This window comes from Triticum dicoccoides, chromosome 2B (genome assembly GCF_002162155.2).
Source record: "Triticum dicoccoides isolate Atlit2015 ecotype Zavitan chromosome 2B, WEW_v2.0, whole genome shotgun sequence".
In the NCBI taxonomy this organism is placed as follows: domain Eukaryota; kingdom Viridiplantae; phylum Streptophyta; class Magnoliopsida; order Poales; family Poaceae; genus Triticum; species Triticum dicoccoides.
In genome coordinates, this window is record NC_041383.1 from 267,515,973 (window position 1) to 267,534,092 (window position 18,120).

Genomic DNA, 18,120 nt, shown 5'->3' on the forward strand with positions numbered 1-18,120 from the left:
GCATTAGATTTTACTACTGTTATTGTTTGCTCCTATTTTGATGCATAACCTGCTTTTGTATCTGCTGTTGTACCTTACCTGCTTATCCTAAACTGCTTAGTATAGGTTGGTTAGTGATCCATCAGTGACCCCCACCTTGTCCTTGTTGCCCCTGCTTCATCATTGAAGACCCGATCAACAGGATCGAAGACCAGGCCCCGGCGCCGCACATCACTTTCCCCTTAGTTGCTCGACACTACTAGGTTACTATCGAGTGCCGAGGGTGAGACCTCTACAGCACTTCTGATGTTAACCCTGTAGTGTAGCTATTCGGTCGTGGTCATCGAGGGTGATTTCCTCTTTAACCACTTCCGATACGACTCTATCATGCAACCCCTCAAGTGTGAACCTCGGGGGTGATTCCTCTTACGTTCACCTTGATGATTACATCGAGTGGAATTCACCGGGGGTGATTCCTCGGGTTTTCCCCTTAATGTTTGGACACATGGATACTTGGACTTTACAGCTGTTACTTGGAAAGGCGGGTCAACCCTGAGGGCTACCCGCGAGTAATGTGGAGTCGGGTTAACCTAGAAGGTGCCCGCGAGATAATTACGAGGCGTGGCCGCGCATTCCTAGCCCTTGCCGCAAGTCCTTCAGACGGGGCAACCGGGTCACATCTTTCATGAGTCTCTGCTTGTTACCGTGTGCTCCTAATCCACTACGATTTGGATATTTGATCCGAGGGGCCTCTGGCCTGATAGCACTAACCATCACGTGGGCATAGTATGGGCGTTCTGCGTTGTATGCATCAGCCGAAGCTTAATAGACGTCAGCGACTGAGCGGTGCGTGCCGGGTTGGACGGCGCAAGCACCTGCCTTGTTGAAGGAGGTAGCTAGGTCTGCTCACGGCTGCCCACACAACGTACAGGAGTTCCCGGGTCGATGGCCCATGACCCCTGGGGGCATAGGTTTAGTCCGGCGTGCTGGCCTCTCTATTCAGCCTAGGTCGGGTTGCGGCGTATTGTTTGGCCGAGGCTGGGCATGACCTAGGAAAGTGTGTCCGGCCGGAGTTAATCAAGTGTGGTGGGTAAGTTGGTGCACCCCAGCAGGGAAGAACTAATCTATGCATAACATGTCCTACGGTAACGGACACTTGGAGTTGTATCCCGATCGATACAACTAGAACTGGATACTTGTGATGAGAATTGGATTGTGATGAGGTGATAACTGGATAGTATGGCTCTGGGATTGCTTTCTCGCAGGGAGTCGAGAAAGGATCTCTGGTCGAGGTTGATAACACTACTACTACTTTACTTTATGCTACTCTACTCCCTCCTGTTGCTGCAAGATGGTGGTTTCTAGAAGATGCTAGTCTTTGATAGGACTAGGCCTTCTCTCTATTCTGGCATTTCTGCAGCCCAGTGCACATATACAGCCTTCCTTTGATAATGTTGCATATGTAGTGTAGATCCTTGCTTGCGAGTACTTTGGATGAGTACTCACGGTTGCTTTGCTCCCTCTTTTTTCGCTTTTTCTTTCTTCTCGGACGAAGCAACCAGATGACGGAGTCCAGGAGCTAGATGACACCCTTGATGACTACTACTACCCCGAGGGAGCCTACTACCACGTGACGGAGACCGCCAATGACCAGGAGTAGTTAGGAGGCTCCCAGGCAGGAGGCCTTGCCTTTTCGATCGATGTTGCTTTTGTGCTAGCCTTCTTAAGGCAAACTTGTCTAACTTATGTCCGTACTCAGGTATTGTGGCTTCCGCTGACTCTTATGTATTCGAGCCCTCGAGGCCCCTGGCTTGCAATATAAAGCTTGTATTGTTTTAATTTGTGTCTAGAGTTGTGTTGTGATATCTTCCCGTGAGTCCTTGATCTTGATCATACACATTTGCGTGTATGATTAGTGTACGATTGAATCGGGGGCGTCACATCCCTCCTCATCATGGTGGCCGCCGGGATGATGAAGATGGCCACCGGAGATGATCCCCCCTCCGGCAGGGTGCCAGAATGGGGTCTAGATTGGTTTTCATGGATACAGAGACCTTGCAGCAGCGGAACTTCTGATCTAGGGCTACCCTAAAGGGTTTCAGAATATTTGGGAATTTATAGTGCAAAGAGGGGGTGCAGGAGGCCACCGAGGTGGGCACAACCCACCTGGGCGCGCCAGGGGGGCCTGGTGCGCCTTGGTGGGTTGTTCCCCCCTCGGGGCACCCCCCCCCCCCTAGTTGCAACCCAGGCCCATTGGGTTCCTTTTGGTCTAGAAAAAGTCTCCAAAAAGTTACGCGATGTTTGGACTCTGTTTGATATTGATTTCCTGCGATGTAAAAAACAAGCAAAAAAACAGCAACTGGCATTGGGCACTGGTTCAATAGGTTAGTCAGAAAAAATGATATAAAGTTGCTATAAAATGATTGTTAAACACCCAAGAATGATAAAATATCAGCATGAATACTTCATAAATTATAGATACGGTGGAGACGTATCAACCCCTCAAAATGCTAAGGAAATGGATTGGCAAAAACTCAAGACTCTACAATTTTGGTTAAGTGATCCAAGATTACATTGAGTCCATAGGAAAACCAATACTATTAAAAGGGGATGAGGTGTTGCTTGATGATGTATTTGCTCTAAGTTCTCAGTGATATTGCTCCAAAATCCTCAACCACCTTCTCTATTCAAATATGTCCAAACCCTACATCCCAAATCGGCCCCACCGAGACTTCCTATCGAGAGCCACCGAGTTCATTTGGACTTAGCCACTACCGCAACCCTAACAATTAGGTGTTGGAAATATGCCCTAGAGGCAATAATAAATAAGTTATTATTATATTTCCTTGTTCATGATAATCGTTTATTATCCATGCTATAATTGTATTGATAGGAAACTCAGATACATGTGTGGGTACATAGACAACACCATGTCCCTAGTAAGCCTCTAGTTGACTAGCTCGTTGATCAATAGATGGTTACGGTTTCCTGACCATGGACATTGGATGTCGTTGATAACGGGATCACATCATTAGGAGAATGATGTGATGGACAAGACCCAATCGTAAGCCTAGCACAAAGATCGTAGTTTGTATGCTAAAGCTTTTCTAATGTCAAGTATCATTTCCTTAGACCATGAGATTGTGCAACTCCCGGATACCGTAGGAATGCTTTGGGTGTACCAAACGTCACAACGTAACTGGGTGGCTATAAAGGTGCACTACAGGTATCTCCGAAAGTGTCTGTTGGGTTGGCACGAATCGAGACTGGGATTTGTCACTCCGTGTGACGGAGAGGTATCTTTGGGCCCACTCGGTAGGACATCATCATAATGTTCACAATGTGACCAAGGGGTTGATCACGGGATGATGTGTTACGGAACGAGTAAAGAGACTTGTCGGTAACGAGATTGAACAAGGTATCGGGATATCGACGATCGAATCTCGGGCAAGTACTATACCGCTAGACAAAGGGAATTGTATACAGGATCGATTGAGTCCTTGACATCATGGTTCATCCGATGAGATCATCGTGGAACATGTGGGAGCCAGAATGGGTATCCAGATCCTGTTGTTGGTTATTGGCCGGAGAGTTGTCTCGGTCATGTCTGCATGGTTCCCGAACCCGTAGGGTCTACACACTTAAGGTTCGATGATGCTAGGGTTATAAAGGAAGTTTGTATGTGGTTACCTAATGTTGTTCGGAGTCCCGGATGAGATCCCGGACGTCACGAGGAGTTCCGGAATGGTCCGGAGGTAAAGATTTATATATGGGAAGTCTTATTTTGGTCGCCGGAAAAGTTTCGCACTTTATCGGTATTGTACCGGGAGTGCCAAAAGGGGTCCGGGGGTCCACCGGGGGGGTCCACCTGCCCCGGGGGGGCACATGGGCTGTAGGGTGTGTGCCTTGGCCTATATGGGCCAAGGGCACCAGCCCCAAGAGGCCCATGCGCCAAGATATAAGAAAAAGGGGAGAGTCCTCAAGGGGGAAGGCACCTCCGAGGTGCCTTGGGGAGGATGGACTCCTCCCCCCCCCCTTGGCCGCACCCCTTCCTTGGAGGAAGGGGCAAGGCTGTGCCTTCCCCCTCTCCCTTGCCCATATATAAAGGGAGGGGAGGGAGGGGTGGCCGCACCTGAAGCCCTGGCGCCTCCCTCCCTCCTGTGACACCTCCTCCTCTCCCGCAGGTGCTTGGCGAAGCCCTGCAGGATTGCCACGCTCCTCCACCACCAGCACGCCGTTGTGCTGCTGCTGGATGGAGTCTTCCTCAACCTCTCCCTCTCTCCTTGCTGGATCAAGGCATGGGAGACGTCACCGGGCTGTACGTGTGTTGAACGCGGAGGTGCCGTCGGTTCGGCACTAGGATCTCCGGTGATTTGGATCACGACGAGTACGACTCCTTCAACCCCATTCTCTTGAACGCTTCCGCTTAGCGATCTACAAGGGTATGTAGATGCACTCTCCTTCCCCTCGTTGCTGGTTTCTCCATAGATAGATCTTGGTGACACGTAGGAAAATTTTGAATTTCTACTATGTTCCCCAACAGTGGCATCATGAGCTAGGTCTATTGCGTAGATTCTTTGCACGAGTAGAACACAAAGTAGTTGTGGGCGTTGATTTTGTTCAATATGCTTACCGTCACTAGTCCAATCTTGTTTTGACGGTATTGTGGGATGAAGCGGCCCGGACCGACCTTACACGTACTCTTACGTGAGACAGGTTCCACCGACTGACATGCACTTGGTGCATAAGGTGGCTAGCGGGTGCCAGTCTCTCCCACTTTAGTCGGAATGAAAAGGGTCCTTATGAAGGGTAAATAGCAATTGGCATATCACGTTGTGGTTTTGCATAGGTAAGAAACGTTCTTGCTAGAAACCCATAGCAGCCACGTAAAACATGCAAACAACAATTAGAGGACGTCTAACTTGTTTTTGCAGGGTATGCTATGTGATGTGATATGGCCAAGAAGAATGTGATGAATGATATGTGATGTATGATATTGATCATGTTCTTGTAATAGGAATCACGACTTGCATGTCAATGAGTATGACAACCGGCAGGAGCCATAGGAGTTGTCTTTATTTATTGTATGACCTGCGTGTCATTAAACAACGCCATGTAATTACTTTACTTTATTGCTAACCGGTAGCCATAGTAGTAGAAGTAATAGTTGGCGAGACAACTTCGTGAAGACACGATGATGGAGATCATGATGATGGAGATCATGGTGTCATGCCGGTGATGATGATGATCATGGAGCCCCGAAGATGGAGATCAAAAGGAGCAAAATGATATTGGCCATATCATGTCACTATTTGATTGCATGTGATGTTTATCATGTTTATGCATCTTATTTTCTTAGAACGACGGTAGTAAATAAGATGATCCCTCATTAAAATTTCAAGAAAGTGTTCCCCCTAACTGTGCACCGTTGCGGAAGTTCGTCGTTTCGAAGCACCACGTGATGATCGGGTGTGATAGATTCTTACATTCACATACAACGGGTGTAAGCCAGATTTACACACGCGAAACACTTAGGTTAACTTGACGAGCCTAGCATGTACAGACATGGCCTCGGAACACAAGAGACCGAAAGGTCGAGCATGAGTCGTATGGAGGATACGATCAACATGAAGATGTTCACCGATGATGACTAGTCCGTCTCACGTGATGATCGGACACGGCCTAGTTGACTCGGATCATGTAATCACTTAGATGACTAGAGGGATGTCTATCCGAGTGGGAGTTCATAAGATGAACTTAATTATCCTGAACATAGTCAAAAGATCTTTGCAAATTATGTCGTAAGCTCGCGCTTTAGTTCCACTGTTTAGATATGTTCCTAGAGAAAATATAGTTGAAAGTTGATAGTAGCGATTATGCAATCAGTAGAAAGCTTATGTCCTTAATGCACCGCTCAGTGTGCTGAACCCCAAATGTCGTTTGTCGATGTTGCGAACATCGGACATACACGTTTTGATAACTACATGATAGTTCAGTTAAACGGTTTAGAGTTGAGGCACCAAAGACGTTTTCGAAACGTCGCGGAACATATGAGATGTTTCCAGGGCTGAAATTGGGATTTTAGGCTCGTGCCCACGTCAAGAGGTATAAGACCTCCGACAATTTTCTTAGCCTGCAAACTAACGGAGAAAAGCTCAATCGTTGAGCTTGTGCTCAGATTGTCTGAGTGCAACAATCACTTGAATCGAGTGGGAGTTGTTCTTCCAGATGAGATAGTGATGTTTCTCCAAAGTCATTGCCACCAAGCTGCTAGAGCTTCGTGATGAACTATAACATATCAGGGATAGATGATCCTTGAGGTATTCACGATGTTTGACACCGCGAAAGTAGAAATCAAGAAGGAGCATCAATTGTTGATGGTTGGTGAAACCACTAGTTTCAAGAAGGGCAAGGGCTAGAAGGGAGACTTCATGAAACGGCAAATCAGTTGCTGCTCCAGTGAAGAAACCCAGGGTTGAACCCAAACCCGAGACTAAGTGCTTATGTAATAAGGGGAACAACCACTGGAGCAGGATTACCCTAGATACTTGGTAGATAAGAAGGCAGGCAAGGTCGATAGAAGTATATTGGATATACATTATGTTAATGTGTACTTTACTAGTACTCCTAGTAACACCAGGGTATTAGATACCGGTTCGGTTGCTAAGTGTTAGTAACTCGAAATAAAAGCTACATAATAAATGGAGACTAGCTAAAGGTGAGCTGACGATACGTGTTGGAAGTGTTTCCAAGGTTGATATGATCAAGCATCGCACGCTCCCTCTACCATCGAGATTGGTGTTAAACCTAAATAATTGTTATTTGGTGTTTGCATTGAGCATAGACATGATTGGATTATGTCTATCGCAATACGGTTATTCATTTAAGGAGAATAATGGTTACTCTATTTATTTGAATAATACCTTCAATGGTCTTGCACCTAAAGGAATGGTTTATTGAATCTCGATCGTAGTGATACACATTTTCATGCCAAAAGATATAAAGATAGTAATGATGGTACCACTTACTTGTGGCACTGCCATGTAAGTCATATTGGTGTAAAACGCATGATGAAGCTCCATGTTGATGGATCTTTGGACTCACTCGTTTTTGAAAAGTTTGAGACATGCAAACCATGTCTATTGGTGTATACGCATGAAGAAACTCCATGCAGATGGATCGTTTGGACTCACTTGATTTTGAATCACCTGAGATATGCAAATCATACCACATAGGAAAGATGACTGAAAAGCCTCGGTTTCAGTAAGATGGAACAAGATAGCAACTTGTTGGAAGTAACACACTTTGATGTGTCCAGTCCAATGAGTGCTGGGGCATGCGGTGAATATCGTTATGTTTTACTTCACAGATGATTTAAGTAGATACTGTATATTTACTTGATGAAACACAAGTCTGAATTATTGAAGGGTTCAAGTAATTTCAGAGTGAAGTTGAAGGTCATTGTGACAACAGGATAAAATGTCTATGATATGATCATAGAGATGAGTATCTGAGTTACGAGCTTTGGCACACAATTAAGACATTGTGGAAATTGTTTCACAATTAATACCGCCTGGAACACCATAGTGTGATGGTGTGTCCGAACATCATAGTTGCACCATATTGGATATGGTGCGTACCATGATATCTCTTATCGAATTACCACTATCGTTCATGGGTTAGGCATTAGAGACAAGCGCACTCACTTTAATAGGGCACCACGTAATTCCGTTGAGACGACACCGAACTATGGTTTGGAAAAACCTAAGTTGTTGTTTCTTAAAAGTTTGGGGCTTCGACGCTTATGTGAAAAAGTTTCAGGTTGATAAGCTCGAACCCAAAGCGGATAAAATGCATCTTCATAGGACACCCAAAACAGTTGGGTATACCTCCTAATTCAGATCCAAAAGCAATAGGGATTGTTTCTTGAATCGGGTCCTTTCTCGAGGAAAGGTTTGTCTCGAGAATTGAGTGGGAGGATAGTGGGGACTTGATGAGGTTATTGAACCATCACTTCAACCAGTGTGTAGCAGGGCACAGGAAGTTGTTCCCGTGGCACCTACACCAATTGAAGTGGAAGCTTATGATATTGATCATGAAGCTTCGGATCAAGTCACTACCGAACCTCGTAGGACGACAAGGACGCGTACTGCTTCGGAGTGGTACGGTGATCCTGTCTTGAAGGTCATGTTGCTAGATAACAATGAACCTACGAGCTATGGAGAAGCGATGGTGGGCCCAAATTCCGACAAATGGTTAGGAGCCATGAAATCCGAGATAGGATCCATGTATCAGAACAAAGCATGGACTTTGGTGGACTTGCCCAATGATCGGCAAGCCATTGAGATAAATGGATCTTTAAGAAGAAGACGGACGTGGACGGTAATGTCACAGTCTATGAAGCTCGACTTGTGGCGAAGAGTTTTTCACAAGTTCAAGGAGTTGACTACGATGAGATTTTCTCATCCGTAGCGATGCTTAAGTCCGTCGGAATCATGTTAGCATTAGCTGCATTTATGAAATCTGGCAGACGGATGTCAAAATGAGTTTCCTTACCAGTTTTCGTAAGGAAAGGTTGTATGTGATACAATCAGAAAGGTTTTGTCGATCCTAAGGATGCTAAAAAGTATGCTAGCTCCAGCGATCCTTCCATGGACTGGAGTAAGCATCTCGGAGTTGGAATATGTACTTTGATAAGATGATCAAAGATTTTTGGGTTTATACAAAGTTTATGAGAAACTTGTATTTCCAAAGAAGTGAGTGGGAGCACTATAGAATTTCTGATGAGTATATGTTGTTGACATATTGTTGATCAGAAATGATGTAGAATTTTCTGTAAAGCATATAGGTTTGTTTGAAAAGTGTTTTTCAATGGAAAACCTGAATTAAGCTACTTGAACATTGAGCATCAAGATCTATAAGGATAGATCAAAATGCTTAATAATACTTTCAAATGAGCATGTACATTGACATGATCTTGAAAGTGTTCAAGATGGATCAGTCAAAGAAGGAGTTCTTGCCTGAGTTGTAAGGTACGAAGTTAAGACTTAAAGCTCGACCACGGCAGAAAGGAGAGAAAGGACAAAGGTCGTCCCCTACGCTTCAGACGTAGGCTCTATAGTATGCTATGCTGTGTACCGCACCGGAAGTGTGCCTTGCCATGAGTCAGTCAAGGGGTACAAGAATGATCCAGGAACGGATCATTGGACAGCGGTCAAAATTATCCTTAGAAGAATAAGGAAATGTTTCTCGGTTATGGAGGTGATAAAGAATTGCGTCGATGCAAGCTTTAACGCCTATCCGAATGACTCTGAGTAGCAAAACGGATATGTATAGTGGAACAACCATTTGGAATAGCTCCAAGTGGAGCGTGGAAGCAGCATTTATAATATGACCTAGAGATTTGCGAAGTACACACGGATCTGAATGTTGCAGACCCGTTGACTAAAACCCCTCTCACAAGCAAAACATGATCAAACCCAAGAACTCATTGAGTCTTAATCACATGATGATGTGAACTAGTTTAGTGACACTAGTAAACTCTTTGGATGTTGGTCACATGGCGATGTGACCTATCAGTGTTAATCACATGGCGATGTGAACTAGATTATTGACTCTAGTGCAAGTGGGAGACTGTTGGAAATATGCCCTAGAGGCAATAATAAATAAGTTATTATTATATTTCCTTGTTCATGATAATCGTTTATTATCCATGCTATAATTGTATTGATAGGAAACTCAGATACATGTGTGGGTACATAGACAACACCATGTCCCTAGTAAGCCTCTAGTTGACTAGCTCGTTGATCAATAGATGGTTACGGTTTCCTGACCATGGACATTGGATGTCGTTGATAACGGGATCACATCATTAGGAGAATGATGTGATGGACAAGACCCAATCGTAAGCCTAGCACAAAGATCGTAGTTCGTATGCTAAAGCTTTTCTAATGTCAAGTATCATTTCCTTAGACCATGAGATTGTGCAACTCCCGAATACCGTAGGAATGCTTTGGGTGTACCAAACGTCACAACGTAACTGGGTGGCTATAAAGGTGCACTACAGGTATCTCCGAAAGTGTCTGTTGGGTTGGCACGAATCGAGACTGGGATTTGTCACTCCGTGTGATGGAGAGGTATCTCTGGGCCCACTCGGTAGGACATCATCATAATGTGCACAATGTGACCAAGGGGTTGATCACGGGATGATGTGTTATGGAACGAGTAAAGAGACTTGCCGGTAATGAGATTGAACAAGGTATCAGGATACCGACGATCGAATCTCGGGCAAGTACTATACCGCTAGACAAAGGGAATTGTATACGGGATCGATTGAGACCTTGACATCGTGGTTCATCCGATGAGATCATCGTGGAACATGTGGGAGCCACAATGGGTATCCAGATCCCACTGTTGGTTATTGGCCGGAGAGTTGTCTCGGTCATGTCTGCATGGTTCCCGAACCCGTAGGGTCTACACACTTAAGGTTCGATGACGCTAGGGTTATAAAGGAAGTTTGTATGTGGTTACCGAATGTTGTTCGGAGTCCCGGATGAGATCCCGGACGTCACGAGGAGTTCCGGAATGGTCCGGAGGTAAAGATTTATATATGGGAAGTCTTATTTTGGTCGCCGGAAAAGTTTCGCACTTTATCGGTATTGTACCGGGAGTGCCGAAAGGGGTCCGGGGGTCCACCGGGGGGGTCCACCTGCCCCGGGGGGCCACATGGGCTGTAGGGGGTGCGCCTTGGCCTATATGGGCCAAGGGCACCAGCCCCAAGAGGCCCATGTGCGAAGATATAAGAAAATGGGAGATTCCTCAAGGGGGAAGGCACCTCCGAGGTGCCTTGGGCAGGATGGACTCCTCCCCCCCCTTGGCCGCACCCCTTTCTTGGAGGAAGGGGCAAAGGCTGCGCCTTTCCCCTGTCCCTTGCCCCTATATAAAGGGAGGGGAGGGAGGGGTGGCCGCACCTGAAGCCCTGGCGCCTCCCTCCCTCCCGTGACACCTCCTCCTCTCCCGCAGGTGCTTGGCGAAGCCCTGCAGGATTGCCACACTCCTCCACCACCAGCACGCCGTTGTGCTGCTGCTGGATGGAGTCTTCCTCAACCTCTCCCTCTCTCCTTGCTGGATCAAGGCATGGGAGACGTCACCGGGCTGTACGTGTGTTGAACGCGGAGGTGCCGTCGGTTCGGCACTAGGATCTCCGGTGATTTGGATCACGACGAGTACGACTCCTTCAACCCCGTTCTCTTGAACGCTTCCGCTTAGCGATCTACAAGGGTATGTAGATGCACTCTCCTTCCCCTCGTTGCTGGTTTCTCCATAGATAGATCTTGGTGACACGTAGGAAAATTTTGAGTTTCTGCTACGTTCCCCAACATTAGGATCCACCGATATGGATCTTGGTCCCACCGAGATGGCCTTGCCAGCTCTCTGTTGCTTTTTGCAATTGTTCCGGTCCCACCGAGATGGCTTGGCTAACTCTCTGTTGCCTTATTGCTTCAGTTTGGTCCCGCCGAGATGATGCAATTGGTGCCACCGAGACTAGGTTTGCCCGAAGCCCTTGCACATCGGTCCCTCCGAGTTGTTCCCGTCGGTCCCACCGAGATTCCTAACGTTCATATTATTACACAGGTTGGTGCCTGATGTCTACTACACAACCTTCTTCTTGTAGACGTTGTTGGGCCTGCAAGTGCACAGGTTTGTAGGACAGTAGCAAATTTCCCTCAAGTGGATGACCTAAGGTTTATCAATCCGTGGGAGGCATAGGATGAAGATGGTCTCTCTCAAACAACCCTGCAACCAAATAACAAAGAGTCTCTTGTGTCCCCAACACACCCAATACAATGGTAAATTGTATAGGTGCACTAGTTCGGCGAAGAGATGGTGATACAAGTGCAATATGGATAGTAGATATAGGTTTTTTGTAATCTGAAAATATAAAAACAGCAAGGTAACAAATGGTAAAAGTGAGCGTAAACAGTATTGCAATGATAGGAAACAAGGCATAGGGTTCATACTTTCACTAGTGCAAGTTCTCTCAACAATAATAACATAGATAGATCATATAACAATCCCTCAACATGCAACAAAGAGTCACTCCAAAGCCACTAATAGCGGAGAACAAACGAAGAGATTATGGTAGGGTACGAAACCACCTCAAAGTTATTCTTTCGGATCGATCTATTCAAGAGTTCGTACTAGAATAACACCTTAAGACATAAATCAACCAAAACCCTAATGTCACCTAGATACTCCATTGTCACCTCAAGCATCCGTGGGCATGATTATACGATATGCATTACACAATCTCATATTCATCTATTCAACCAACACAAAAGTACTTCAAAGAGTGCCCCAAAGTTTCTACCGGAGAGTCAAGATGAAAACGTGTGCCAACCCCTATGCATAGGTTCATGGGCGGAACCCGCAAGTTGACCATCGAAACATGCATCAAGTGGCACGTGATATCCCATTGTCACCACAGATAAACACGGCAAGACATACATCAAGTGTTCTTAAATTAAAGACTCAATCCAGTAAGATAACTTCAAGAGGGAAACTCAATTCGTCACAAGAGAGTAGAGGGGAGAGAAACATCATAAGATCCAACTATAATAGCAAAGCTCGTGATACATCAAGATCGTGCCATAGAGAGAACACGAGAGAGAGAGAGAGAGAGAGATCAAACACATAGCTACTGGTACATACCCTCAGTCCCTAGGGTGAACTACTCCCTCCTCGTCGTGGATAGCACCTGGATGATGAAGATGGCCACCGGTGATGGGTTCCCCCTCCGGCAGGGTCCCATAATGGGCTCCCAAGAGGTTTTTGGTGGCTACAGAGGCTTGCGGCGGTGGAACTCCCGATCTATCTTCTTTTTCGATGTTTTTAGGGTACGTAGGCTTATATGGGCGAAAGAAGTTGGTCGGGGGAGCCTCGAGGGGCCCACGAGAGGGTAGGGCGCGCCCAGGGGGTGGGCGCGCCCCCTGTCTCGTGGCTTGCTCGATGCTTCCCTGGCTTGCACTCCAAGTCTCCTGGATCATAATCTTTCCAAAAATCACGCTGCCGAAGGTTTCATTCCGTTTGGACTCCGTTTGATATTCCTTTTCTTCGAAATACTGAAACAAGCAATAAAACAGCAATACGGGGTGGGCCTCCGGTTAGTAGGTTAGTCCCAAAAATGATATAATTGTGTAAAATAAAGCCCATAAACATCCAAAAAGGGGTAATATAATAGCATGGAACAATAAAAAATTATAGATACGTTGGAGATGTATCAGTGCCACCGAGATTTCTGGTCGGTGCCACCGAGTTGGGTCAAAAGTGTGTAACTGTTGGATTTTGTGTTGAGACTATATATACCCCTCCACCCCTTCTTCCTCGTAGAGGAGAGCCACAAGAACGTGCCTACACTTCCACCATTCATTTTCTGAGAGAGAACCACCTACTCATGCATTGAGATCAAGAGATTTCATTCCTACCATTTGATTCTTGATTTCTAGCCTTCTCCAAGTTGCTTTCCACTCAAATCCTTCTTCCACCATACACAAAACTGAGAGAAAGAGTTGAGTGTTGGAGAGTCTATCATTTGAAACACAAGAGCAAGGAGTTCATCATCAATACATCATCTATTATCTTTTGGAGAGTGGTGTCTCCTAGATTGGTTAGGTGTCGCTTGGGAGCCTCCGACATGATGTGGAGTTGAAGCAAGAAGTTTGTAAGGGCAAGGAGATCGCCTACTTCGTGAAGATCTATCCGAGTGAGGCAAGTCCTTCGTGGGCGATGGTCACGGCGGGATATACAAGGTTGCTTCTTCATGGGTGAAGCGCAACCGTTACCCTTCGTGGTTTGAAGTCTCCATCAAGGTGGATGTACGATAGCACCACGTATCAGAACCACGCCAAAAATCTTCGTGCCCCCATTGCGTTTGCTTTCTGCAAACCCTTCCATTTACTTACATGTGCTATGTCTTATATTCCGCTGCTATACTCTTAGACTTGCATGTGTAAGGTGTTGCTTGACTCGTCATAATTGCTAAAATCCGTGTACAATTAAAAATGGGAAAATGTTAGGTTTTATTTGATCAAGTAGTCTAATCACCCCCTCTAAACATACTTTCGATCCTACACCTGTCTCTTTGTTGCGTTGTTTTGGGTGGCCGTGTTATGGAGGCGGAGCATAGAGGTAGGTAGCGGAGATCCTGCATAACGGTGTGGAGTTGCGGAGGTGGTGTGTGGCAACAATGTCAGTGATGTTGTCCGACCGGAGCTAGTGGCGACAAACTATGCCAATGACGGCGCAATGTTGGCTCGTGGTTTATTGTTTGGGGGCAGGTGGCTACGCACATATTTAACAAAGAAGTACACTTGCGATAGAGGCGGAAGATCGACAGTGAGTTCTCAATATGAGATTTTGTCGGTACCCTTCTCTATCGTCATCTGATCTACGACCCGCGTCTCATAAGTGTGTCCACAGATGTTGTTGACTCCAAAGACGACTCTTGGTCACTTGCTTGGCGTGTGCATGGTTTTCAGTCTGCGTGGTTGTGTCCATGTTCAGATTGTGTGCAATTGCATCATTATTGTTGACCATGTGAGTTTGTGTTGATTGTGTGCATTCTAGTCATGCAGAGGTTAGATGTGTGCACATTGTAGTGTTTGTAACCTTGATGCTTGTTATGAGCCAATAAAACACCTTTTATAAATGGCGTGAGGGTGGGGGAGGGCGGCGGCGGAAAATGGAAGTTTAAGCCATGAAAATGTGTAACGACGGGCGAATTATTGTTGAAGTACGTATAAGTGTTTTGTGCCGTTGATGCCCATGATAGGTGAAGCTCTTGGCGAACGGCGATGCTAGACCAACGAAGGGTTGCGTATACGCTGACTTGTAAGATTAGGATTAGAAGTGGGGGTGAAGGGCCCCACCCCAGTGAAAGTGACGGGGCGATTAGGATTAGGATTTGGCAAGTTACCTAACCCATCGTAGGTGTTTACCTAGGTTTAGCATTTTCGCTTGGCGAATGACTTGCCATTTAAACATAACAAATCAGCGAGTACAAGAAGAACTGAAGCATCTGAATCAGAACAAAACGGGCTACATCAGCTTGTTCGATTGATGATTATTCCCGACATAAATGATTACCTTTGTGAGACATACTCGATCACTTCATCTACTCAAATAAAACGGCCCCGTTAAAGGGGGGTGCTCACACCGAAGAATACTACTGCTACATTGCCTCCTCTGCTACGCCCATCTTGATTTCTGTTGCCTCTTTTCTTGCCTTGATTCTCTTGTCCTGGAGGAACTCTGTCAGCACCCGTAGCGCAACGTCGGCGTCTTCGCTCCGCAGCAGCATCTCAGACACCTCGGCCGGCGTCACCTCCACCGCCGCAAGCAGTTCCTGTATCTGTGGGAACAGAGCATGGTCGTCCACGAGGTGATAATTCCTGGCCAACGTCTTGAACGCCTCCCAGCAGCAGTGGCCCATGTAGATGTGCATGTCCATGCGCCCCGGCCGCAGCAGCGCCGGGTCGAGGCGGTCCTTGTAGTTGGTGGTGAAGATGATGATGCGCTCCTCGCCGCTCGTCGACCACAGCCCGTCGATGAAGTTGAGCAGCCCGGACAGCGTTATGGTCTGCTGTTGGCGCGGTCCCGGGTGGTGGGCTTTGTCCTCCGGGACGTCGTCGTCTGATGAACTGCCGTCGTCGGCCTGCACCGGCATCGTGCGGTCCTCCCTCGACTTGGCGTCGAAGCAGCAGTCGATGTCCTCGATGACGAGGATGGATTTGTTGGGCATGGCGATAAGCAGCCTCTGAAGCGCCGAGTTGAGGCGCACCTCGGAGAGATCGAGGTCGTAGAGGTTGAACCGGAGGTAGTTGGCCATGGCAGCGACCAGGCTGGACTTGTGGGCCGAAGAGCAGATACCCGCGCTTCCAAGCCTTGCCGATCCGCCGGTAGTACTCCTTCCGCTTCAAGAAACGGTCGAGGTCGTCGGTGACGGCCTGCTTGAGTGCCGGATCCATGGCGAGAGTGTCGAACGTGGCCGGGTGGTGGTGGTTGATGCCGTGCCACGACCGACCCTCGTTCATGAAGATCTTGAGCGCGCGATGACGCCGCTGCAGCTGCTCCGCCGTGGACATGATGAACGGCACGTACCGCTCAAGCGCCGCCTCCGTGTGCTCGGCGTCAAAGCTGAGCTCGAGGGTCTCGCGTGGTGGGGCGCGATGGCCCTTTCCCTTCTTGCCTTCGTCGCCGCCGGTCTCGATGGACGTCCATTTGAACTCGACGCCGTCGAAGGTGTCGGTGGTGGAGCCCCCATCGTCAATGCACAGGAGTGTGCTCCAGCTGCTGCTCCCGTCGGGCTCCTTGTACCGGGTGCGCGCGAGGCAGAGCCGGCGCATGGCGTTCGGGTCGATCTTGGTTGCCAGGTAGGCGCGCGCCGCCTCGAAGAGGTGGTTCTCGTTGTACCCGGCGTCCAAGTGGCGGCGGATGACGATGGTGTGCCGCTCCTTGTCGCCGGCGCCGAGGCGGGCGCGCACGAACGCGGCACCCCAGCGCACCGCGGCGCGCAGCTCCTCGGGGAGGAGCTCCCTGGCCATGCTGCGCACCAGCATGGCGTACGCGGCCACGGACGCCGCCGTGGTCAGCGCCTTCTTGTACGTGTCCACCACCCTCCCGCCTCCTTCCAACGACGACGCCGCGGCCCCGGCCATGGTGGTCAGTGGCAAGTTATCCATGAGTGTGATGCGAACACGAGCGTGCTCCACGCCTCGTATATGTACTATAGTGCTCTAGGGTTCATTTCCAGTTACGATCGACGAAGTTCTACCACCGATGCGGCGCAGTTTCGTGGAAGGTCCCATTAAAGGCAATAGGAGTACTAATGTCGACCGATTGACTCCAGCTGAGTCGTCTCTGTTTAATACCCAATCGTCCTTCAACTCGTGTTGCCTTCATTTCATTTGGAAAATTTCCCCGCTTCCTTTACCTTTGCTGAAGAGGCTTCACGTGCGTGAAGGAATCTTGGAGTGGAATGAGGGCATGTACAATGACGGTATATGGTAGCCCCATGACTAAAAATAATCTGATGCATCTATATTTATTTTTTCTCTTCAATGCAAGCTACAACTAGTGGGCCTCATTAATAAGAAATATAAAATAAAGACTGTACCACACATGCATTTCTACTTTTCACTTCAAGCTTTTCAGCTTTTGTCATCGCACTTTCCTTTCAAGCACCCGCCTCTTGAAGAGGATCTCGTTTTCCTATCCAAACCTACTTTATATCATATCCGATTCTACATGGCATGCGAGGCATCACCTTAAGACTATGCATTGTACATGCCGTGAAAGAGCTCCCAAAAGCTGCCGGCTCATGTCAGATGTTCCGTCATGTCCGACGCAGCACAATACATCTTTCGGCCTCGTATGATCGCATCAGAGGTTTCTTGCAATATTCTACCACTCCAGTGTGCCACCATACACAAGGACCAGTGATTTAATTAGGTCACCGACTGTAAAAAGTCGTCGAGTTAAGTAAAATGTCCACTGGTTCCGGTCACACCGATCGATTGAGCAAGAATCTCTTTTTTGAAGGGGATTAAGCACCGGAGAAGGCACTCCATTTTTATAACCCGGCCGCTCGCTGGAGGTGATTGGTAGTATTCGAAAAAAAAGGAAAAAAAAATACAACAATTTATACTCTCTCCAATTTACATTAAATTGTCGCTGCTTTGGTACACCTTGTTATATTCGAATTATCTTATTTTTGAAAGTCAATAGCTAGCCGGTGTTTTCACGGTGGGTAACCCGAGTGAACAAGTGTCCGTTTTGGATGACTCTCGTGAGAGAAGAGATCGTTCATCCAGAATTTGCTTCCAACGAATGCCACCACTAAGGGCAACTCCGACAGGGCGACCCAAACATGCGAGAATGTCTATTTTTAGACCGTTTGGATGACCAGGTGGCCACGCGTTCGGTCCTTGTTCGTCCTTTTCTGGTCCGTGCACCCAACAGCGCGACCCATTTGGTCTGGCATGTCCTTTTCTTAATTAATTTATCATTTTGGTCATTCTATATAATTTTAATGGGACTAAATGAAACATTACACGTGATTAAACAAATAAGTTACATAGTTTA

General features: G+C 47.3%; 1 pseudogene; it reads right to left on the minus strand.

Moving 5' to 3' along the window:
* Positions 1-15,062: 15,062 nt before the first annotated feature.
* On the minus strand, positions 15,063-16,760 carry LOC119363470 (annotated as a pseudogene).
* Positions 16,761-18,120: the final 1,360 nt, after the last annotated feature.